Source organism: Alexandromys fortis, unplaced genomic scaffold (genome assembly GCF_014885135.2).
Source record: "Alexandromys fortis isolate MF-2015 unplaced genomic scaffold, M_Fortis_MF-2015_v1.1 scaffold_197, whole genome shotgun sequence".
In the NCBI taxonomy this organism is placed as follows: domain Eukaryota; kingdom Metazoa; phylum Chordata; class Mammalia; order Rodentia; family Cricetidae; genus Alexandromys; species Alexandromys fortis.
The window spans coordinates 2833086-2841500 of NW_026068072.1; positions in this window are offsets into that span (position 1 = coordinate 2833086).

The window sequence follows — 8415 nt, forward strand, 5'->3', positions numbered from 1 at the left end:
TGAATATTAACCTTCATCAGGCGATGAAAGGAGACAGAGACAGAGACCCACATTAGAGCACCGGAATGAAATCTCAAGGTCCAAATCAGGAGCAGAAGGAGAGCAAACATGAGCAAGGAACTCAGGACTGCGAGGGGTGCACCCACACACTGAGACAATGGAGATGCTCTATCGGGAACTCACCAAGGCCAGCTGACCTGGGTCTGAAAAAGCCTGGGTTAAAACCGGTCTCACTGAACATAGCGGACAATGAGGACTACTGAGACATCAAGAACAATGGCAATGGGTCTTTGATCCTACTGCATGTAGTGGCTTTGTGGGAGCCTAGGCAGTTTGGATGCTCACCTTACGAGACCTGGATGGACGGAGGAGGGTTTTCCTCGGACTTCCCACGGGACGGAGAGCCGATTGCTCTTTGGGCTGACCAGGGAGGGGGAATGGATTGGGGGAGGGGGAGGGAAAGGGGAGGCGGAGGTGGGGAAGAGACTGAAATATTCAATAAATAAATAAATAAAGAAAGAAAAAAAATAAAATATAAGACAGTTCCAGGTGTGAGGTTGTGTTGGAGTGACAGAGAAGAAAACAGTTGGCCCAGCAGGGCAACCTTGGGAGGGATCGGAGAGCTTGAGATTCTTTAAATCTTCCCAGAGGCAGTTCCCCAAGATTATAAAAGAAAGGCGGTTAAAGTGTTGATGTTACCTGGACCAAAGCAACCTGCAGGCAGTGGACACCAGTCACTGCAAACACCGCTTAGCCGAGAGGACTGACCACAGGGGTCAGGATGGAGGAGCCACAAACCAGTGAAATCTAGGCCCAGAGAGGGCAAAAGACTGCCCCCGGGTGACCTGGTAGAATGCACCTGTGCCTCTGCCCTCTGTCCTTTGTGGTCTCCTTCTGGCTACTTACATCTCTCCAGAAGCATTCACATCAGAGGCTGGATGCTGGGTGGCGCTGGATGCTGGGCCAGCGCTGGATACTGGGCCAGCGCTGGTTAGACCAGGTGGCCTCTAGCAGCTACTCTTCCTTGCCAAGCCCTGGGCTTCCTTCCCCCTAGAGGCACAGTATAGTATAGAGGTCCAGGGATGGATACAGAGAAAATATTTTAAAAATATGCCATGAGCCGGGTGGTGGTGGCGCACGCCTTTAATCCCAGCACTTGGGAGGCAGAGGCAGGCAGATCTCTGTGAGTTCTAGATCAGCCTGGTCTACAAGAGCTAGTTCCAGGACAGGCTCCAAAACCACAGAGAAACCCTGTCTCGAACCCCCCCCCCAAATAAATAAATAAATAAATGAATAAATAAGCCATGAAAGTAAGAAAAGCATGTGTTTTTTGGTATTCTCCTCCCACACTGGTCTCCTCTCAGTGGCTCCTCCCACTGCTGCTCTGAGCCAGTGCAGAGTAAAGACCAGAGAGCAGGCTTCAATGGCACTAGAGGGTTAGGAAGGAACCTCCTCCGCTTGAGTGTGGGAGAGGGTGGACAGCGTTGTTCGATGCTCTTCCCAGGGAACCCTGAACAAATGATCACATACCCCAGACAGGGACTCAATGATGAACCAAAGTTCTGACAGCATTAAAGTCAGACTTAGTGAACTGTGAGTTAGTTCTACTGGTGTCACTTACAGGAGCAAAAATGACTCCAAGGCAGCTGTGTCACCAGAGCCCATCCCAGCACAGGTGACAACTCACAAAGTTGGGAACCTGGAGCACAGTGCACAGCCTGCAGGCTGCTAAACAGCTCAAGAGTGTCCTTTCCTGGTGCCTCAGTTGGTCTGAGCCTCTTGGGGATGGAGGGGCCTAGTGAAGCTGCTCCTCCGTTTCAGGGACTTCCTGAAGCTGTTTTGAGTTGTTTCCTTCTTGAGCCCAAGGGACTTCTCTGCAGGATGGAGTAAAGAGCCTCCCTCTGAGATGGAAGGTTCTTACCTTAAAGGGACCTGCCACACAGCAGGAAGAGGGGGGGGGGAAGAAGGAGGGAGGGGGAAGAAGAAGAGAGAGGGAAAGGCAAAGAATAGGAGGAGGAGCAGTGGGGGAGCCTTCCTCCCCCTCCCAGTGCTGTTGTCTCCCGTCTTCCCCAAGAAGGAGCTGTGCACTGTGTAGCTCCTCAGCATGTGGGTGGGGAGTCTGCCCACCCTCCTTCTGGGGCCATAATCACCAGATTAATGGGCAGGAAACCACAGGTGGGTGGGGCCTCCCTTTTCTGCCTACCCATGGCTCTGCTCCGAGTCTTCCCCAAACTTGCCAACATAAAGGCTGTTCCGATCCATGCTTTAGGGAGGGGCATCAGGGGAGCAACAGAAGGGCCACAGGCATCTTTGCCTCCGAGGGAGAGGCTCTATCCTAGCATGCTGTATTGGTCAGGGTTCTCTAGAGTAACAGAACTTGTAGAATGAACCTCTCTCTTGATTTACAGGCTGAGGACAGCTAGTCCAACAATGGCTGCCTATGTACAGAAAGTCCAAGGGTCCAGTAGTCCATGAGGCTGGATTTCTCAGCTGTTGTTCATTATACACTGGAATCTTGATTCTAGTGAACCCCAATTCTAGTGAAGGAATGGACTTGCTAGCAAGGGCTGGAGGAAGCAGGAAAAGAAAGAGCAAGCTTCCTTCTTCCACATCCTTTGCAGAGGCTGCCAGCAGAAGGTGTGGTAGATTTCCCTATCCCAAAAGATCTGGGTTGAAAGTGGATCTTCCCGCTTCAAATGTCCCTGTGGGTGTGCCCAGCCATTTTTGGGTTTTAGTTAATTCCAGATGTAGTCGAATAGACAACCTGAGCAGCTAACACACGTGTGTCCACCCAACAGGTGTTAGGCTTGGATTTCTTGCGACATTTAAAATTCTGTTGACATTTTCCAACCCTGACTTTACTTCCCTAGTCCTCACCTCTGTAGCTTCCATTGTGGGAGGGCTGGTGTCCCTACTTCTGCCTGGAGCTCACAGTCTCAGCCATAAATACCACGATCCTTCGCCACCCTGTCCTCTTGTCCCTTCCTCAGGTGGGAAAATTGAGGCCGACTAAAGCACACTGGTGTGCTCAAACCCACACGGAGGACTGGGCAGAGCTACAGCACAAATCCTGGGCACCCCATTCTCTCCAAGCACCCCCTTCTTCATTGTGAGCATGCTGGGCACCTTGAACCAGCCAGGTGGGGACGTTTTAAAACTTATTATTATACTTAAAAATGTGTTACCACTATTTGTGTGTGTGTACATGCACACACACGTGCCTCGGTTGGCAAGTGGAGGTCAGAGGACAGCTTTTGGAGTTGATTCTCTCCTTCCATCATGCAGATTCCAAGGTTCAAGTTCATGTCACAAGCTTTATCAAGTTCCTTTATCTGCAAGTCAGTAGAGGGAGGGAGGAAAAGAGGGGGGAGGAAGAGAGTGGGGAGGGACAGGCAGATTTTAGCTTAGGCTGGACACAAGCCGCTGATTCTATAAATGGCAGGTTGAATCCCATCACACCCTCCCTCCACTTATCCCAGCCCCCCTTCAGTCCTCCCTTAGTCACACCAGCTGGTACTGGCCTCTTTCCTGAGGCCCTAGCTACTCTCAGGCTCCTCCACTCCTGGTTCTCTATTGTGCAATCAAGGATCAGAGCCTGCGCAGCACTGACCCCTGGTGGTGAAATGTGAAAACCCACCTGCCCAGATGCTGCTGAAGACTCCTGCCCTAGGGTGTCGGGTGCTGGAGCTGAGGAGGTTGAGTCTATCGGAGGAAAGAGCTGTTGCCAAGGAGAGGGGGCTTCCGGGTGAGGCCTCGGCGAGCTCCTTTCTGCTCTTGAAGCAGCCCTAGCAGAGTCTCCTCACCTGGGTGTTTTCTGGTCCACAGGGGACATGTGTGAAGTTGCATTCTCCTTTCTCATTGGCTTCCAGGATGCTCAGGATCAACCATCAGCTCACAGCAACTGTTCAGAGCAGAGTGACTGGTGTCTAGAATAATTACATCTTTGTTGATGCGATCTTTTCCAAGTCCCATTCTTCTTATTTTGTTTCTTATTTTGTCTGTGTATCCCAGGCTAGACTTGAGCTGATTTTCCTGCCTCGGCCACCGAAGTGCTGGGGTTACAGACGTGTACCGCCAACCCTAGGCTCCCTACGTTATTTTATGTACTATATTATATGTAACATTTCATTACTGGTGTGGGTGTTGGTGCACGTGTGCGCCTGTGCCTACCCAGGCTGGGAGGTGGGGCACAATCCTAGTGTCATCCTCCTTTGGGACAGGGTCTCTCTCTGGCCTAGAGCTCTCTGATTAGATGAGGCTGGGTGGCTAGTGTGCCCTGAGGATCAGTTTGTCTCTGTTTCCCCGGGGCTGGAATTACAGGAGCACCTCACAGTGCCAGCCCTTTTAATGTGGGTGCTAGGAAAACAAACACAGCCCTATGGCTGCGAGCAAGCACTTTACCAACTGAGCCATCTCCCAGTTCTTATTTGTATTCAGTCATCTGGTTATACTAACTGATGTGTGTGTGTGTGTGTGTGTGTGTGTGTGTGTGTGTGATGCTGGGATCAAATCCAGAGATCTGTGTGTGTTATATTAGAACACTCCCACTGGTCCATGCCTAGGCCATCCTTAAGGCCATCTTAACTCACCTCTTTGTGGGGTAAGGGGGACAAAGTCCAACACTGTTTCGAAAGAGCATGCCCACACCCTGCACACCCATACCCTGCACAACTGACTTTCCTTTCTTGTGTCTGAACCCATGAGCATCTCAATCACTCTTCTGCCCACCCAGCCCCCTCCTGGGCTCTCTGCAAATGCCTCAGACAAGTCACAGGAAAGTCACTAGAAGCCCCTTTGTGTTCCCAGCCCTACTCTGCTTCACAGGAGCACCAGAAGCCAGACTAGAGAGACTTACCCTAGCTCAGCCCCATCCTATTGGGCCATTCTGGCTGCAGAGCCCTGCCTCCCTCCTCCACCCATACAGGGAGGGTGCGGCTGGACCCCAGAGAGCCAGAGGCATCTCATAAATACAGAATGTGCTGATGTGCAGAGTGGCTGTGGTGGATAGCAGGGGAGTGGAGGCTGGACTGAGAGGATCTCCCTGGGGCTGCTGGGCAGTGGTGGGAGTGGAGGCTGGGCTGGACTTGGATGAAGAATGCCAGGGCTGTACCTTGGCTCAGACCTGCCCCAGAGTCCTTGTCTGTAAAATGGGCACAACCTCAGCTGGCTGGGTCTGTAGCAACTGTAGTGTCAACCCTGGAGTGGAATTCACCAGGCTCTGAGTGTGCAGGTCCCTCCCATGGTCACCCAACCTTAGGGTCTCTCAAGGAACCCATGGTGTTTGCACTATGAGCACAGTGACCCTGCCTGTGTGCAAATGGAGAACAGGCATGTACAATCCATGTGAGAAGAAGAGGGAGACACTGTTACCAACCCAGATAAGTCAGGTGTATCCCGAGAGAGTCTGTGACTTCATTGAGGGCTGGGTAGCTTTCTACAGGAGAGGGTTGCCTTTGGGAGACAGGCAGAGTGGGGGCTGCTTGGAGATATGGACTTCTCTGTCTCAGGCCACAGGGAAACAGACCCAGGCCCACACTCTGCTCTTATAGATAGGCTTACATGTCTGTATAATGTGTCCAAAAGGCCTTCCAGATCACAGCCTGTTCAGCTGTCCTCTCTACACGACGACATGGAGGCCCTCATCCTGGCAGACTCGGTCAAGCTGTGAAGCGAGGGGGACAGGGCAAATGTCTTCCCTGAGGATTTCCACAGGCTAGCATGTGTGTGCCAATGCGTGTAGGCACGGTGTGTGCACGTATGTATACACATGTGTGTGCATATTTGTGTATGTGTGCATTGTGGGGATGTATGTAGATGTGTGTACATATGTGTGAATGTGTGTAGGCACATAAATGCATATAAATGCGTATATAATCTCATGTTCACATCAGTCCCAAAGGAGAGGCTGATCTTCCAGTCGTCATGAACCTAAGAAAACTGACTTAATTTGGAAATGAACAGGGCCCCCAGAGAGCAAGAGGCTGGGCTGGATATGGGATCACGGAGCCAGCAGGCAGCCAAGGCCAGGGCAGGACTTTGAAGGCCAGCATAAAGCTTGCTGCTCATTGTGAGGCCGGAGGGGCTGTGGCGGAGGAGAGATGAGGTCAGCCTGCATTTTCAGAGACTCCTGGAACTAGCAAAGGGAACAGGCTGGGGGCACCAGGCAGGGGTAGCAGGAGCAGGCAACATGTTTAGTGTTTCAGTGTGGGGTGGGGGTGGGGATGACGCAGTGAGATTTTGGAGAGGATCCAGTGGGGTATGGGTGCTGTGAGTGTGGTATCTCTGAGGTCTTCCACAGGGCTCACCTCCCCCAGCCCCAGTTCCTTCTGCCCCCGCACTGGCCCCTCAAGCATCTGTCGCGTCGGGAAAAGCTGAAAGACTTTGTCCCTGCTTGGGGAGGCAGAGGAGCAGCTGGAAGCCTGGCCGGTACTTTTCTCTCCGCAGTAGCTTTGCGATTGGCTGGGCGGCACCTGCTGCGCGGCTGGGAGCCCAGGAGCAGGTGCGGGCGTCTGGGCGGCTGCTGGACTGTTTGCAGATGGATAATGAGGCAGGACGAAGGAGGCAAGCCTGCCCTGCCCTTCTCTGGTTCAGACACAAAAGGCCAGATAAAGAAGCTGAATGAGCGAGGGTGGAGAGCCGGACGGGGTGGGGACAAAGGGACAAGGTGACAGAAGGACAGGGGGCAGCATGCAGCCCTAGGTGCGCAAGAGTGAGGGGGCAGGGAAGACTCAACAAGGAATCAAGTGTGGGGTCGGGAGGCCCCAGAGATGTCCTTGGGAGCAGTGTCCTGGCCGCTGAGCCTTGCTGTTGGCTTGCTTACTAAATGAAGCGATGGGCTGAGTCCTGGCTGCCCCAGACTTTATTCCATGAAGCAGGTGTAGTTCAAACCCTGCTGAGACAAAGAGGCCTGATGAGTGACCACGAGCATGGTGCAGGGAAGACATGGACACACACAATGAACAAGGCTCGGCGCTTTGTGCTGCCGTACAGGAGTGCATTTGTTCCTAAGCCCTTTGCAGGAACTGCCTGGGAATGGGAACGTGGTGGGGTCTACGAGCCGGGGGTGGGAGAGACCTGAGCCATGGGATAATCATAGGGAGAAAATTCAGTTATGCTTCAAAATGAAAGAGAGAGAGAGAAAGAGAGAGAGAGAGAGAGAGAGAGAGAGAGAGAGAGAGAGAGAGAACAAACTAGGCCTCTGAGGTCTCCTCTCTCCGTGTGTGACAGCTGCCCACCACCATGGTACCCACAGAGGCAGAGCCAATTCAGGCAGATTGGATTTGGATGTTTCATCAGCAGAACTGCGGCCCACAGCATGGGTTCTGACTTCTCCCACTCATGACCCTTTCACCTGAAAAATGTGGGCCTGATCCTGAGTGGAAAGATAGTGGAACAGGTGGACAAAGGAAGCAGTCACCAAAGACACATCACAGAGAGATTAACATCAAGGCTGAGGAGAGCCTAGTGGTGACAGAGCTTGCTGTGCACAGGGGAGGGCCTGAAGTTTGGGTCCCTGAAACCCAACATGGCGCCTGGCCAAATTCCAGCCGCAGAAAGGATGCCCCAGGCAAGCTGGCTAGCCATATTGGTGAACTCTGGGTTTGATGGAGAGTCCCTGACTCAGGGAATAAGTAGGGAGAGCAATGTAGGATAATTTCCATATACATATGAATACACAGTCACACACATGTGGTCCCCCAATAGACAGGCACTTGCACAGTAACATGTATACAAAACACCAACATACATATTACATCACAGCACACACATAAAAATGGAAACTTTTTTTTTTAGAGTTTTTATATACTTTAAATTAGGTATAAATGTGTGTGTGTGGGGATATGTCCATATGAGTGCAGGTGCCAGAGGAGGCCAGAAGGGAGCACAGGATCCCCAGGAGCTGAAGTTAGGAACGGGTGTGAGATACCTGATGTGGGTCCTGGGAAGGGCACTCAGATCCTCTTAGGAGCAGTACTTGCTCTTAGCCACTGAGCCTTCTCTCCAGTCCACACATGTTTTTGACCTGAAAACACTTCTTTAGGCCAGGTGGTGGTGGCACACGCCTTTAAATCCAGCACTCAGGAGCCAGAGACAGGTGGATCTCTGTGAGTTCAAGACCAACCTGGTCTACAGAACGAGTTCCAGGACAGTCTCTAAAGCTACAGAGAAACCCTGCCTTGAAAAAAAAAAAAACATAAATAAATAAATAAATAAATAAATAAATAAAACAAAGCACTTCTTTTTTATGAGCTCAGCTCTTACCGGAGGTAGAAGGTCACCCACGAGAGGATTTTACCAGATGTCTGATCCTGCAGAACCCAGGGCATTTTCAGCTCTTCAGAGTTGATTAATAGTTTGATTTTATAACTGTCAAATCTGAAATGCTATTTCACATATGGTACACATATGGTGGAA